We start from the raw sequence: 17485 nt of genomic DNA, 5'->3' as shown, positions 1-17485 counted from the left end.
GTTTTAGTCAGCAATATTTACTTATCAATAAATGTTTTTAAAAACAAGAAGGTTTCCTATTACATTCATAGCACTGTTACTTTCTTTTCTAGTTCTGCCATAGCTCTGTGAGAAATATAATCTGTATACTAATAATGATTACATTGAATACTGTATTTTTTTCTTTAAAAAGGTAACTCTGAAAATACACTTGAGAAGTTTATGTTTTCTATGTTTTTGTTAGATTTGATCTCATGCTATGTGGCTTTCCGTTTCACTGTAGAGTCCAGGGAACTACTGGAAACACCCTTCTGTTTGACCAGCACTTTGCAATTTTTTGGCATAAAAGCTGTTCTAAAGCCTGTATATTATTAGAAATAGCAAAGGGAGATTAAACATCTATTTATTCTATGAAAAACAAAACAAAACAGAACAAAAACATTCTTAGAGGATAGTATTAGTTTTGTTCTATTTTTATTAGAGACAGTTATTACAGACAGTCTAAAAAATCCTAATTGCTGTTCTTCATTTTCAGAAGGATAAGAAAGGAAAAAAAAATTAACTGCAGTCTTACATCTTTTAGTATATGCTGGACCCCAAATGGATCCTCTATGCTTATGTTTCATGGAAGTTTTTCAAACTATGTCATATTACATTATAGTTGATATCTACGATTTAATATCAAAGACAGTTTCATATTAAAACATCTTTCGGAATTTAGCTGCCCATAAGCAGCACAGTAAACAGAATCTCTGAGGCTTTACTCAGTAAAAGGTAACCTAGGCAACATTTTGTGTGTTAATTTTCTACGCTTTTCACAGTTAACCTCTTGCAGAAGCAATTAGGCATACACATTATTAACTGTTCAATTAGCCACTTAATTGCAGCAATGAAAGTCACAATGAAAATTATATATTAAAGCCGTAGAGTCTTTATCGAAGTAACATTAAGGAAAAGAAGTTTTGGTAAACTGGAAGGAAAACAGAGATAAACCTTCAGAGAGAATTTTCAGTTAGCTGCAAAAAGAATAAAAAGAGCACGAAAGGCAAAAGGAAAACCTCCATGGAACACTTAAGCAAACTTCTATGGTTCTCAGAATTTCATCAATTTTTAATCAGTAATTAGCTTGTTTCAGAGTCTAAGCAACATATTCACTAAGACCCACATAGTACCTAATGTTGATGTCTTGAACATATACCTGGAGATCTCCAATTGTGTAAGACAATAACTTAGATGAACATAGATGTACAAGGGTAGATGTAAATTTAACTCCACATGTTAACTCACTGTACATCTTCAGATATAAGACTTCAAATAAATATCTGTGAAATATTTTTTTTTCAAAATAAAGCTGGAAATCTTATTAATTTCATTATTTGTTTTTACATAACAAACAAATCAGAATGACAGAATGTGTTTCTTTCTCTCCACAAAACATTTTTAATTTATTGTTCTTTACAAGAAAGAACCCTGAAATGCTTAAGCTACACTCACTTAGTCCAAGAACTAAATCTGTCAATTGATTTTGAAGAAAATTGTGCTTATGACAATTTCTTGTGGACTCTTACAAATTATCCGGAAATTCTATACATCACACAATTCCCAATGTGAAACTGTGGCAGATCAACATCTTCAATCTGAGACCATAACGTCACGCAATAAAAATTGTTACCCCACTTCCCTGGTTCTTGCTTAGAGTGGTTATCTTTGGCTTTTCACGAGTCTTTGGCTTTTCACGAGTCACGGAAGTTTTGGCTTAAAATGTGAACTCAGCAAATGTGGCTTTGGGAATGGATGGGTTTCTGCTTTCTGTACTAATCAGTTCTGGGTATTCACTGCACCTTTCCTTTCCTTACTTATTTGCTTGCTTTCTCTCTCCAAACAGTAAATTAATAAGGAGTGAATTGTATGGTGGAGATTCTCTTCACACTCTGGAACTCAAAAGTCACCCCCAGCATTGCCACTATTCTTTGTATACAAGGAGACATGACTCCTTCCATGTGGATGCTTGGCTTTACCTTAAGGTTCTCCCTCGGAACTTGTTTTGAGTAATGGTAGACCTCAGCTAGTCTCCATATTCAGTATCTTTGACTACACCACAGCAGACCTAGCACCTAACAGGCCTTAAGCCAAAATCAGGTATGCTGGAGAAAAATACATGGAGTCCTTGGACCTCCGTGATGCAAGTGAGCTGGTGGCAGGCAAAGCTGGTGGGATTTGCAGTGTTCAGAAGAAGCCTCTGCCAGCAGTTCCTATTCTGTGATCTATACTATATCTATATCTGTATCTATACCATACTATTTCCAAGCAAAAGGTTCTGCACAGTTATGACATGAACATGAAGCAGTTCAGGACAAAGGAGCTGATTATGCTCCCACATCAAAAAGGGTGACCAAATGTCCTGGGCAATGCTGGGGACTTGCACTACAACAGAGACAAAGAACTGTTCCTCACAAAGATGGAGAAATGCCAGTCATCACTGACCAGTGTGGAGAGATATACAGAAGCAAAGCAGATAATCTTCACTAGGTCCACCACCAGAAGATGCTGCAAAGTGAGAATCTTTTGAATGGTGTTTATGTTATGTCACCGCTGGCTCTTATGGTAACTGAAATGGGAGCCAGGGACTACAAAGCATGTAGTAAAGATGGTTACCATCCACATCATAAAAATGCCCATCAGGCACAGATTTATTAGATTAGACTCAAAATTAGAAGTTATTTAATAACTGCTACTAATCACTAGATAAACTTCAGTGAATATATACACGGATTTTTCATTACAATTGCGACAAGAGCCACCTTTTTTTGATCTATTCATCTACATAGCATGAGATGTAAGTGTAAAATTATATGTAGACAGATACCAGCAGATATATTCAAAACTAATGTGAGAGCTCCTTCCCAGAGAGTACAGCAACAGTTTAAAATACCCACCATTCAAAAGTCTTGGACTGTACTATTCCTGATACTAAGAGAGTTCTGTCATATTAGTCTAAATAAAATTTAGTCAATATTGATCATGCAAACAAAAGAGATTTCAGAAGTTCTTACAGTCACTGAACAAGTCTTTTCATTAACCAAAATGTAAGAACACGTAAGAAAAACAATACTCTAGAACACAGAAAAGTTCTTGCACAGAAAAATGGTATTAACTTCAGGAATCTTAAAATTAAGAAAAAATAGCAAAAATACCAGCAGAAAGGAAGTAAGATAAGTAAGTATTGTTACTTTCTGGTCTTCTAACTTTGAAAGAAAAGGTCTAACCAAAACAGAAAAAAAAAAAACCACAAAAACAGAAACTTATTGCCACAGCAGAATTAACATAAAAGCAGAGACATGCAAAAACAAGTCCTTTGCTAGCATTGCTTTTGCTCCTCCGGACTTTCAAAGCCCTGTGGACTTTGGGAAAGGAACTGATAGCCACAGACTAAGCTGATTAAGCTACTACAGAAGCAATCCGAGCAGTGAACAGTCAGTTTTGACAGTGCCATCACAGTGTTTACTGCAATTTTCAAAGTGTAAATTTCTTCTAATGCATCAGCTTTACTGCTGCTTCTTAGTTTCTCCTCTCCCAGCTCACCTAATCCACTCCCAATATAACTCCAAACAAAAAATTGAGACACCATGGTAACTAGCAACTATTCCATACATGTTTATGCATATTCTGAGAAGCCCAATATACAACCATTATCTGGTTCTTCATGTTCATGTTGCCACTTACATATGTCTGCTGCTTTCCACACTACAAAAGGTAACCTAAATTCTATCTATCCTCCAATCCTGATTACCTTTGCAACAGGTGACAGTGATGCCAGTCTAGCAGGAACTGCAAGCTATCTCACCTACTGCAAAAAGCAGGTGAGAGCCAGAACCTTGCCAGGCCACATCACGTTTGCTCTGCCAGATGTTGAACTGCAAGGCATAAAAAGGTTTAATTACACCTCTAAGATATATCTCAGAGAGCATTCTACCAAACACTTTCCTGTTAGGCTTTTAGCAGTTTTAGGCCTCTCAATACAAGTAAAACATTGAGGTGCTGAACGTGTCCAAAGAAGGGCAACAGCTGGTGAAGGGTCTAGAGATCAAGTCTTATGAGAAGCAGCTGAAGGAGCTGGAGTTGTTTAGCCTAGATAAGAGAAGGCTCAAGGGAGACCTTACCATGCTTTACAACTTCCTTAAAGGAGGTTCTAGAGAGGTGGGGCTCAGGCACCAAGGGTAAGACAATGGGAAATGGCCTCATGTTGCACTAGGTGAGGTTTAGGTTGGATATTAGGAAAAATCTCTTCACTGAAAGGGTTGTACGTCATTGGAATAGGCTGCCCAGGGAAGTGGTTGAGTCACCATCCCTGGAGGTCTTCAGAGACATATAGATAATAGAATTATTAAGGTTGGAAAAGACCTCCAAGATCTTCTGGTCCAACTGTCCCCCTACCACCAATATTAACCACTAAACCAAATCCCCCTACCATATCCAGCCTTTCCTTAAACACCCTTAGGGACAGTGACTTCACCACCTCCCTGGGCAAACCATTCCAATGCCTGACGACTCTTTCTGAGAAGAAATTTATCCTAATTTCCAACCTGAACCTCCCCTGGCGCAACTTCAGGCCTTTTGTGGTTTAGTGGTGGACTTTAGTACTAGGTTAAAGATTGGACTAGATGATCTTAGAGGTCTTCTCTGACCTAAATGATTCTATGATTCTATAATGGTAATGTGCCAGCTTTGTTAGTTTCAGTGAATTACTTCTTTCAATACAATTTAATCACTCTGTTCATGCACTTGTCTTCAGATTGTTATGAAATATACAGTTTAACCTTCAGATGTTTTTATTACATGCAAAAACAAATCAAAATTGATATTTTTGAAGCTTCCATTATCACCATGGTTCACAAAAAAGATGACAAATAATAATTAAAAAAAAAGTGTCAAATAGTCTTCTCTGCCTTGTGTTTTTTTCTTTCTTCTGATAAATACACTCATGGGTTGTAAGCCAGCTTCATGATTCAGCCTGGCTCAAATCCGGAAAGCCTAGTCTTGGCAAACATCAGTGTTACTTTCTGACCTGGATAAAGAATAAATACAAACCCCAGGCTTGGAGCAAAGTGATTTTCATCCACAGATTAAAACTGAAAAAAGCCTCTCCAATATATGCAGCACATACACGCATGCACACACAAAAAGCCTTTCCAATATATGCATCACACAAAAAAAAAACTAATTATAAAAGATTTTCCTTGACATACCCCAAAGGTTTGGATAACAGTTTTAAAGATATACATCTTTACTGGTCATAGATTCTCAAGCAAGTAATTAGGTTTCATACATTCAAACAGAAAAGTGTCAGAGAGCAAGCAGTCTAATAATGATGAGAAATCTAAACTGCCAAGGATTCTGGTCTCCTTTTCATTTCTTTAATTACAATATCAGGTTGCCATAGGCTAGCTAGCTGAAGAATGGCAGAGCTGGAAAAGAAGACCATTTATATTAACCAAGACGAAAAGAAGCAAAAAAGATTATGAACTCCCACTCACTGAATACAGAACAGCATATCTGATCAATAATAGAGTTCTTCCTCCTTCTTCAGTAATTACCAAACATGCACATTCAGATTTATAATGGAATAGGTCATATAAGCAGTCCAAGGCATGAAAGTAGGAACATCAAGTCTAGCCATGATTTCCAGGCTACCCCAGTTTGAGAGAGGCATATTTAATCTTTCACCATGCCATGGCTTGTGTTGGTTTCATAAAGGGTTTTCAGCTCCTACAGCATCAGAAGAAGTGGCTACTAAGAGCAGAAGAAATCAAGTGCCCCACGCATTTCAGGCTTTTAATTTCACTTTCACTGGTCCTTGGGAACATATGAAATCATTTTGTTCTAAGAAATATGCTGCTGAAAATCCCTGTTGTAACCACCCACGTCAGAAATAATTCCAAGTATCTATTTGATTCTTCTGCCTAAAGCCGCCACTGCAAATACAATCTAACTATCAAATCAAGTCAAGAGATTATAGTCTTAGTAAGGTAAATCCCATGGGATTCACATGCACTATCTGATGTACAATAGTGTAACACAGATAGAGCTATAGTTACAATGTTTAATTTCTGCAAAATGTTTAAGGGAAAGGTTGGTAAACTATTTTTAAATGAGTCTTGCTCTAGAAAGGAGTTTTCTAATCATAGAAATTTAAAGAACACAACATTGAGATGAAGAAGTTATGTCATTATTATGCTGTAAACTTGAACTAAACCCAGAAGCCTAACAATATATCTGCCCAATGAAATAATTTTAGTGTAATGGATGGGCAAGGAAAAAGATGCCTGAAGAATATGCTTAAGATCTGTATACTATTCTAAGTCCTAATCATAATGCTAAGGTTGCTCTGAGAATTACAATAATTTAGAAGATTATATGGTTGAAACATGGGTACCATGAAGAATGAAAATCCTCTTTTAAACTCAACAGCTCAAATTTGAAAATTTGTCCTTTAAAAATTCTTTTTAAAAGGGTTACTGCTATAGGGATGCCCATCATACACTATTGGGATATTATTATTATTTTTTATTTCTTTTTAAATTAAGAAATTCTCTCAGGAGAGCATGTCAGAAGGTCATACTTATAAGAAAATATTTAAAACTTGCTAAACACTGAAAATATAATTGTAGTTATAGCTTATACAACTGCATGTTATTGTTTTTGTAAATAAAATTCAGCAGCAATACATGGATAAATGTTTGCATGGATCCATAAAATCCTAGTCCAATTTTGTAGTGAAGTCTTAGGGCAGACCATCCAAATTTTGTGTACTTATTTATACACATATCTCTATGAAAGAAGAGATCTTCAGTTTCAAAAGCTGTTGTTGCCATTTATGTTTGCACATTGTAGAATATCACAAGTTTGCAATGTGACAGCAGATTTTTTTTCCTATGACTTATTTATATAATAGAACTATAGGGAACAATCGACAAAGAAGAAAAGGTTTTTTGAACAGCCTACCATAACAATTATATTTGTGATTGTTTCAGTACATCTTAACCACTTTTCCACTTCGGTAATGTCTGAATTATCTTCTATAAATAATGACAAGAATGTTAACCTAGCAGTTGATATACCACTGAATTTGTACATCAGCCAAGTGCATTTGTCCTGATTCATGCTATGTCTCTTAGTCTTCAAGGAACAGATAAGTAATTTTTACCTGCTGATGTATTTCTGCATTTCAAGTAATCTTCAGTTTTTGATTTCTATTTAATTACACATTGTCTATATTCTCAGCCTGCTCTATCAGCAATCTTAAAAGCAAATCTTTTTTACATAATGCTCACAGTCTTTTCAAGAACTATTCAAAGCAAGCTTTCAGACCTTTAAAATGCTCAGTGTTCCGGGCCACAAAAGTAATGTTAAAATAAATTATATGAGAACACATATAGCTAGAAACAGAAAATTGCATAAAAGGGCTTTTGGATTTTTTTTCATTAGCTGGCCTGTGCTTTTTACATAAGCTAAAGGAAGTATTTTGCAAAATCATTCAGATTTGTTCATGACAATAAGAGTAAAGGTTAAATTGTAAGGAGGTGATACTTGCAAAGAGCCAAATGTATCATTTTTCAGACCATCTGTGAATGGAGAGTCAACTATCATGCAAAACGAAAGTTGACAGGATGCAAATCAGTCAACAAAAATTTCTGAACAAAATGTCCATCTTCCATCTTCCAGACCATTTATGACTGGGTCACAAATCAAGCAACTTAAAAGTAAAGTAAAGAAACGCTAATCATACAAGCAACATTTAGGCTCATAAAACAAATAAATGAAAAACAACAACAGCAAACAACACAACAAAACATAACAAAAAATCCTCCCAAAACTTTCCTCCCTCACAAAGGTCATATACACCACGTGGTGCACCAAATTAAGGAAGACAATAGGGAATCTAAACAAACCTGCACTAATTATGAATCCAGACCTCTTAGTCCAGCTTGCAATGTCAACATTTTAGGATTTATTTCCTTTCTTGCAGTGGTCAAAGTTCCATTCCAGCTTCTTTCCTCAGCTTAGGAGAGCAGAGGGAGATACAACCTAAGAGTTTACCACATAAGCCCAGCTAAACTACTGGAAAATAAACGTTCAACACACCCCATCCAATTAATCATAGTAGGATCATGGTGACCCAGTTCTGGGGGGCAGGAATAGGCAATGTGCTAGTCTCCTTTCACAAATAAAGAAAAAATGTTTCTCTGAGTGCCGCTGTGCCTTAATGGATCTGTGAAACAGAGTTTTCCGTGCAGCTGCTCAGAGCCTAGTGCAATAGGTCAGAAAACACATGGTTCACAGTGTCTGTCATAACTTAGGAAATGTTCAGTGCAAATACTTTTTTTCCTGAGTGGCCAACTTCTCTAGTGAGCTTAAATAATAAATTAATTTAGGAGAGGGGAACCCATAAAGAACTGTTTCCTAATTTTCTGGTAAAGTGAGAAGAATCATCATTTTCCTCCGACACTTAATTCACAAAAGCAGGGATCACCTGATTAAAAAAAAAAAAAAAAAAAACACTTTATCTTGAAGTCATTGTTTCAATTCAAAGTTATTGCTCTATTGAAACTGTAAGGGGAGATTCAACTCAATTTGAAAGTGAATATTTAGCCAGTTACCTAAAATTGCTAAGCAACAATTTTGTTAAATTCAAAAGACTCCTAATTCAGGAACAAAGATAGAAGTCTATTCAAATTCACTACAGAGTAGGTGAATATTCGGGGGAAAGGAATAGTATTCAGGGTTATCAAATTAGAAGGAAGATTCCAAACAAATTAGTCTTAATCTCTATTTTCATTTCCCTACTGAAATTCCAGTAAAATACTGTCTGGCAGGAGAAAACATACACAAATGTCTCACAAAAGCAGCTTGGTGAACACATGTTGAAAATACAGCCTACAAGAGAAGGATGTTTGCTTCTGCTGTGGCATTGTATTCAGTGTACTGGGTTTATGTGGCAAGGTTTTGGTTAGCAGGGAGCTGCAGGGGTGGCCTCTGTGAGAAGAATCCAGCATCTACCCCACGTTAGATAAGGGCCAGTTTCAGCCACCTCCAAAAGGGACCTGCCACTGGCCAGAGATGAGCCAATAAGTGATGTTGGTTGCACCTCTGTGAGAGCAGATTTAAGAAAGGGGAAAAAAAAAACTGCTGCACAACAGCAGCTGGGAGAGAGAGGAGAGAGAAGCAGCCCTGCAGCCCCCAGGTGAGTGCAGCAGGAGGGCAGGAGGTGCTCCAGGCAGGCAGCAGCAGTTCCCCTGCGGCCTGTGGAGAGGCCCCTGGTGGAGCAGGCTGTCCCCCTGCACCCACGGGTCCCACACGGAGCAGATCTCCACGCTGCAGCCCGTGGAGGAGCCCCCGGTGGAGCAGGTGGATGTGGCCTGGAGGAGGCTGCGGCCCATGGAGAGCCCCCGCAGGAGCAGGCCCCGGGCCGGAGCTGCAGCCCGTGGAGAGGAGCCCACGCAGGAGCAGGGGGTCTGGGGGGAGCTGCCGCCCGTGGGGGACCCGTGCTGGAGCAGTTTGCTCCTGGGGGATGGATGGACCCCGTGGTACGGAGCCGTGTGGGAGCAGTTCCTGAAGAGCTGCTGCCTGTGGGCAGCCCCCGCAGGCTCAGTTCAGTAAGGACGGCATCCCGTGGGAGGGACCCCATGTGGAGCAGGGGCAGAGCGGGACCGTGAAGGAGGGGCGAAGACAAAACTTTAGGGACTAAACAGCCTCCATGGTGCAGTTACCCTGCACCACTTGGGAGGAGGACGTGGAAGAGGGTGGATAGGGCAAGGTGGTTTTATTTTTTATTTCTCACTTGTCTAGCTTGTTAGTACTAGGTAACAAATTTCTCTAATCTCCCTATGCTGAGTCTGTTTTGCCCTTCACGATAATTGTTGAGTGATCTCCCTCCCTGTCCTTATCTCAGCCCTTGAGCCCTTTTCATCCTATTTTCTTCCCCTTTCGCTTTGAGGAGGGGGAGTGAGACAGCGGCTGTGGTGGAGCTCGGTTGCCCAGGTGAGTAAATACACCACAGTCAGACCCCTGCAGCCCCACAGAAGACACTCGCTGCATTGCAGCCAGCCCGGCAGGTCTTGCTGCAACATGAACACTAGCTGTGTCTAACTCCAGAAAGGACATCCTAAACTCCTAAAAACTCTCCTGCTGCAAGGAAGGAAAGCTGGTTGGTCTATGCTTCTGGTTAACTGTTACATAACCATTTTTTATGAAGAACAGTGTAAGGTTTAGAGTAAGTCAATGATTATTTCCCACCCAGCTTCACTTCCAGTTCTTCAATCAAAATGTGGAACTGAAGGAAGCTATGCAATATTCAGGTCTCGGCGCTTATCAAACCCTCCTAAGTCTACATGAATTGGTCTGGAAATCTCATTATAATATGTTCCCAAGAGGGAACTAGTAGTCACTTTTTCAGTTTCTGGCTAAAGCCATTAGGTAAAACAACAACAACAAGGGAAAAAAAAAAAAAAAAAACCACTTGGTTGTCATGCATAAAAGATCAGGGGAGGAAACCAATTCCCACATGAATCCTTTTCTTTCTTGGAACTAAACATTGCAGTTCCTGACCACAAAGCGGGGAGTGGGAAGGGAGGTACACAACCTAAACAGGATTACTAACCATGCCTGGAGCCCTGATGTCACTGATCGGATGATATCCCGTAACTATGACAGGAGTTCCACGTGGAAACCTGCTACCTAAAGCATTACGGTTAAAATTAAGGCCATCTTCCAACTGCTTAGAAATAGTCTTTGCAATACTCGTGACCCAGTTGTTTCACTCCTGTGAAACGCAGGACTGAGTTAAGCTACAGAACAATGGATGATAAAATTCTTTGCATCTCAATTACCAATTGGGATATCACCATCATGATATTTTTTTCAGGTCTGGATTCTTAAGGAAGAAGTTTGACAAAGCTTTTCCAGTACAGAGGATGAGATGTTATAACCAAGAAAATTACTGAGTGCAAAATTATTATAACTAGTACTAATAGGAATGTTTATGCCAACATACTGAAAATCAAATTAAAAAAAGACACAAATTCTCTGGTTTGACTGTAGACATGGACTACATGTTTGACTCACCATAAAGAAATATATACCTTTTCAAAGGCTGGCTTGTGACAATTGATATAATATAAAATGTTGAGTACAGTAATAATACAGAAGTGCACTACCCTACTATCCACATAATGTAGAGTCCATCTCATCGTCTGTCAGATATCACTCTTCCTTAACGTAACATTCACCATGGCAAGGAAATCTCTCTCTGCCTGTCTTCTCACAATGGAAGAAGAAACAGTTCTCACATCTCCTTCACTAACCTCACATAATTCTAATGTCCCCTTAATAATTTCCATATTAACTTTACTTCCTACTCCAGAATCTGTTTTACAAAGCATAACTGTGTAATGCTAAATTATTATTCCTCTGTTCAGAATTAGGAAAATACCTCCTGAACAGTATAGCTGGTATCCTTGAATGTGGAACTAAATATTCACATCAATCTGTGTGCAACACGGTAACTAATAAGGAAATACTATGTATGATTAAAACATAATTTATGTTTCTACATGCCTTTCCATTTCAGACATCAGTGGAATCCCACTGCACTGGGATTGTATACCTTCATAATTTTGCATGGGTGCGACTCCCAAGTCACACTATCCAATTGAAGTGCTGAGTGCACCACACTGGCAACAGTATGTGAAGCCACAGTGCCTCCTCTTGTCACAATCATATATATCACCACAGGCACACGGACATACAAACATGCACATAGGATCTCTCTTGTATCATTTGGTACAAAGTGTTATTCCCTTATTCCAATTCCTTATGCCAAAACAAACAAAGTAAACCAAAAATACTGTGACACTGGGAGCTGGCTAATAGTTTGAAGGCCTGCAGAACAGCACCACTGGTCACAACCTAAAATAAGCTGAGCAGCTCTCACTAAAAACCTTTGCTGAACTTTCTCATGCTAATTTTAGCCTTTTTAAATAAGCAATCAGTCATAATCTATCTGTGCTTGATTTCTCAAAATGGAAAGGCCTTCACATGACACACTGTGTCATTTGGGTCTCTATGAAACATGAATTACTACTTTTAGCTGATTGTTCTCTGTCTAATAGCGTGACAGTAATCAAAGCAAGGCTAATGTGTCCAATTCAGAGTTCACAGGACTCATCTGGCATACCTTCAGTACTTATGCAGCTTTCAAGAGAAAATATATCATTCTGGTAACCATACCTATCATTTACAAAAGTCCATTTCTATTTGTTATTGCTGTTACTATTAGGATAGTTTACTGCAGACAAATACCTGCAGCACCTCTGATGAGAACTTTCTGTATTCATTTTCACATCAAAATTTCAACACTGATTATCCTCATCTGTGTTCAGTTGCTCTACAATCAAGGTTTGGCAGCTTTATATCAGACGTGGTCAAATACAGTACAATACATAACTACAAAGTACAAATGGCCCACAATAATTTATTCCTGGCATTGATCATGAATAGCCAAGTCAAAATAACTGAGACATTTATACTGTACATTTTTCTGTACGTCTTTTCCATCACTAATGCATCTAATTAGTGCACTAATGCATAACCAATTATCAGTGGAAAGTATCATAAATCTTTTTATACATAGTTTAAAGGCCATGATTAACAATGGAATATGACACCTCCATAGACAGCAACCAACTGCAGGACCATAGATCCAGAACTCACAAACCATATTAGATGCATTGTCAACAACGGAAACTATTTTTCAGTGGTAGCATGTGGAAGTGACAACAGCAGGTACTTTTGAATGCCCAGGCAGATGGAATCGCTTTAAAGAAAGACACTGCTTGCATTTAGCAGCTTCAACTAGCAATCAATGGTGCAGGTTTTCTGCTTGCTTTGCTGAGAATGTGCTGCAGCTGCAAAGGACTGTCTGATCATTTCTGCAGACATACAAAGAACTATGGAAAAAGCAGATTACACCAGAAAATTGCTGGATAAACAGGCCAATCAGTTTTGCTACACAAAAACCAAGGGCAATTTAGATCGTTTTTCTGAACCATTACTGTAATCTATAGGAATATCCAGTGAATATTATAAGGATCTTGGTTATACTTCCTCTACATAATGAACATGAAGACTGACTGAGTGATCTTTTGAAATGTTCTTTCATAGGGTAGAAGCTTCAAAATTCAAAGGCCTTAGGAAAAATTCTCCTAAACAACCCTTGGGTAAATAGCTCAAGTTAGTTAACTTACCACCAGAGATATGTTTAGGCAATTAATTGAAAGGGACAGTACATAAGCAATTCATTTTTGTGTAGATGCTTTGAAGCTTCAAGCTGTTATTTTAATTACTCTTTTAAATCATTAGAATTATAAAGAATAAAATCATCTTACCTCCTTTGCTAGCATGGGGCCCATTTTCCTACATACAAATCATGTTTGTCAGAGATACTCCCCCAAAGACTCTTTTTTCCTACTTCTTTCTCACTTCCTCTCCTTTCCCTTTCATATGTGTTTTAAAAAACAAATGCTTATACTGAAGAAGCCAGGCCCTCCTGCCAACCACAAGCTTCCATCCCACTCCTATCCTCTCTCATAATATGTCACCTTGTTCTTGTGAAAAATGGTACATTCTTTACAGTGCAGATCAGCATGCTGTAGGAGGAAGAAGGCAGCTTTGCAGCATGCTGGAAATACCAAAGTACCCAAGTTGAAATGGGATGGCAGAGTTACTGGTTAAAAGCTGCCATGCTCATGAGGGAATAATATATACATCTGTTTGTTTCGGATTAAGTATTTGCTTCTTGTCTAACATTTGTTTTCCATGTCAGGAGATTCTGGGTTTCTAATTTTATTTGAGGAAAAAATATGCTTCTCTAAGTTCTTTTAGCATTTCTGCTAAGACTATACTGAGTATTGAAGATTAATTTAGACCTTGAATTTAGGTTTTGTCAAAATAATCTCCCTGAAGCCCATGTTCAGTAGAAAAGTTTCAAAATAAAATGATCAATTCAAGATTAACTATTTATCTTAAAATTGTGTTAGACTTTCTTAGTAAAGCAGAAATTTATATTTGTTATGTTCTTAGATACTTTTTGTTTTATTCATCATTCACCAAGGGCAAATCATGCCTGACCAATCTGGTGACCTTCCATGCTGGAGTGATTGCATCAGCTGATAAGGGAAAACTGAACGATGTCATCTGCCCGGTCTTCTGTAAGGCCTTTGACACAGTCCCACACAACATACTTGTCTCCAGTTTGGAAAGACATGGATTGGATTGATGAACTATTTGATGGATAAGGAGTTGGCTGGATGGCCACATCCAGAGAGTTGCTGTCAACAGCTCAACATCCAGATGATCAGCAACAAGTAGTGTCTTTCAGACATCTGTATTAGGACCAGTATTGTTTAATATCTGTGTTAATGTCATAGACAGTGGGATTGAGTGCATCCTCAACAGGTTTGTGAATGACATCAAGCGGCGCGGTGTAGCAGACACTTCACAAGGACAGGATGCCATCTGGAGGGACATGGACAGGATTGAGAAATAGGCCCATGTGAACCTCATGAAGTTCAACAAGGCCAAGTGCAAGGTCCAGCACCTGAGTCAGGGTAATCCCAAACAAGAATATAGGCTGGGTAACAACCAGATTGAGAGCAGCCTTATGGAGAAGGATTTGGGTGTGTTGGTGGGTGAAAAACAGAACCCAAGCTGGCAATATGCACTTGCAGCCCAGAAAGCCCTAGTATCCCAGGCTGCATCGAAAGACGTATAACTAGCAGGCTGAAGGAAATGATTCTCCCCCTCTACTCTGCTCTCATGAGACCCCACCTGGAGTACAGCATCCAGGTCTGGGTCCCCCTGCACAAGAAAGACATGGACCTGTTGGAGTGGGTCCAGAGGAGGGACGCAAAGATGATCAGAAGGCTGCAGCACTTCTATTACAAAGATAAGCTGAGAGTACAGGGGTTGTTTATTCTGAAGAAGAGAAGACTCTGGGGAGGCCTTATTACAGTCTTTCAATACTTAAAGAGGACTTACAATAAAGTTGGGGAGAGACTTTTTAGAAGGGCAGATGGTGATAGGACAGGGGGAATGGTTTTAAACTAAAAGAGGGAAGGTTTAGATTAGATATAAGGAAGAAATTCTTCCCTCAGAGGGTGGTGAGGCACTGGAACAGGTTGCCCAGGGAAGTCGTGGGTGCCCCATTCCCTGGAAGTGCTCAAGGACAGTGACCTGGTAGGTGTCCCTGCCTGTAGCTGGGGGGCTGGATTTACGTGGTTTTTCAGGGCCTTTCCAACCCAAACCATTCAATGATAATATGATTCTACAAAAACAGTACAGCATTATTTCCCTAATTTGTCTTCATCCATATAACTGCTCAAGATTTGAAGTGAAATTATAATCTCTTCTAGTCACACAGAACACTTTCATAGTTTATGAATATTAACATGTATGATGACCTGCATGCAAAGCAAGCAGGTTCAATAAATGAATGATAAAATACTATTTTTCTTTAAAAATCAGTGCATGGTACTCTCACAGATCTTGAGATTGTGTTCTGATTCTGTGCAAAATTGAGAAAAATAAAAGGAGAAAAAGAAGCAATAACACGTTTGAAGGGATTGTGAAAAGATAAACCAGGCAAATTCACAAGTTCTACAAGCAACAAATGAAAGAAATAACCTTATTATATTTCATATAATACATTGTTTTTTATACAGTGCTATGCTGTGGGTGCTGTATAGATTATACTGTTATCAATTAATTCTTGTAATATTCTGCAACAATTTTTTTACTGTTAAACTACAAATGATTGAAGAGATTGACAGGACATTCATTAGGCTGAGATTGTTGAAATTATTTTTTTGTAGGGACTTTTCTCTACAGAAAAGAAGAAGGCAGACATCAGAACAGAGCTGCTAGGTACCTTTGTGTTGCTTATTGGAGCTGTCTCTGATTCAGCCAGAAATCAAGAACCACTTTTCTAGAGGCATGAGGAAACAGCTCAGATAGCTAATGTCCCTGAGCAGGTATATGTTCTTGATTGCTCAGGGTTTATCCACCACTTTGAGAAGCATGTGGCTGAACAGAAGTGCTCAGGAGCAAGGAAAGAGAGTTTGAGGAAATGCAGATGGTAGTTCAGAATAAATAAAGAATACATGTCCCTACAACAACTTATATTTATGCTAGTTTACATCTAGTCAGAAAAACTGGTTATCTTACACTGTTCTAGAGAAGGATGTTTGCATAACTTTCAGAAGAGTCCTGTTCCCTAAAGAATGAGCTTTACTGCAACGAAATAAAGCTGTTAAGATCGGAGAATAAAGTGACTTTGGCTTGCCTGTTTCTATGGTAGAAGATGTTACTATACTACCCTATTTTTATGAATTGGGAAGAAGAATGAAGATACAGAGCAGCCTATTAATCGTGACAGAGCACTACAGCTGCATCAACCTATGAACCATCCAGCCATTGGTCACATAGTTCAAAAGAAAAAGGACATATAAAGGACACAACAAGCTGTGTTTGTCCCTACTGTGCATATTATCATTCATGCAGGCACCAAGCTGTCTACCTGTGGTGCTTAATTTAACAATTTCTACTTTCACTTTGTATTTCTATTTACCTTTATCATGTTGCTAAAATAAACAAGTTATTTGCTAATTTTCTGGAAGGGTGTAGCCAAAAACATGAGTAAGATATGTAGAGATTACTATTAAACTAGACAGATGGACTAAAACGACAGGACAAGAAGTACAACTTGCCATCATAAATGCAGCTACCTGTACAATAACTATAATTAATGGCATCAAAATCAGTATGTTATAAAGAAATGCTGAAGGGCATAAGAACTTGAGTCATTCTGGTTCAGCGATCAATTCCTTATCTGCAGGAAGCTCTGCATGCTGTACAGCAATGCAGTGGTGCCCACCACTTCCTTTTCAGCAGCTCATAAACTAGTGCAGCCTATCTTGTGGTGGGGCAAGCTTGAGCTATTGTCTGGGCCCTGATAGCCCTGTTTGTGCATCTCCTGCGCCCAGATAACAAATGAACCCAAGAGATGAGGGTGCCCTGACAACACTATCAAAGCCCCTGAAGTACAGCATTGATCCCCACTGTGTTTATTGAGCACACTGAGAACTCTGCCAACATGCACTACATTCAGACTCCATCCAAAGGGGGAAGTACAACGAGATCTGCAGTAGCCAAAGTACTCAAATGACCTTCACCTTTGGCTTCCCACCCAGCCCACTTGCTGGCTGCAGCCTGCAGACAGGAGCAACATAGGCAGCTTTTCCCCAGTTTCTTATCTAAAGAAAAGCCAAGCTATCATATGACATGGGAGAGCTGTTCAGAGCTTTGCATACTTATCAACATACAAACTTACCACTGCACGGTGACACTAGTTATATTATGGCCAACACTCTTCCCAGGGGATGATTAAATATTC

General features: G+C 38.8%; 1 protein-coding gene across 3 annotated transcripts in view; it reads right to left on the bottom strand.

Annotated features, from left to right (window-relative positions):
- Nucleotides 1-17485, bottom strand: part of RASGRF2 (Ras protein specific guanine nucleotide releasing factor 2) — a 140211-nt gene that overhangs the window by 35654 nt on the left and 87072 nt on the right. The window lies entirely within an intron of this gene.

The sequence above is a fragment of the Anser anser genome (assembly GCF_964211835.1).
Source record: "Anser anser genome assembly, chromosome: Z".
NCBI classification, from domain to species: domain Eukaryota; kingdom Metazoa; phylum Chordata; class Aves; order Anseriformes; family Anatidae; genus Anser; species Anser anser.
The sequence above is the reverse complement of the archived record's forward strand: the minus strand, read 5'-3'. Positions and strand labels throughout refer to the sequence as shown.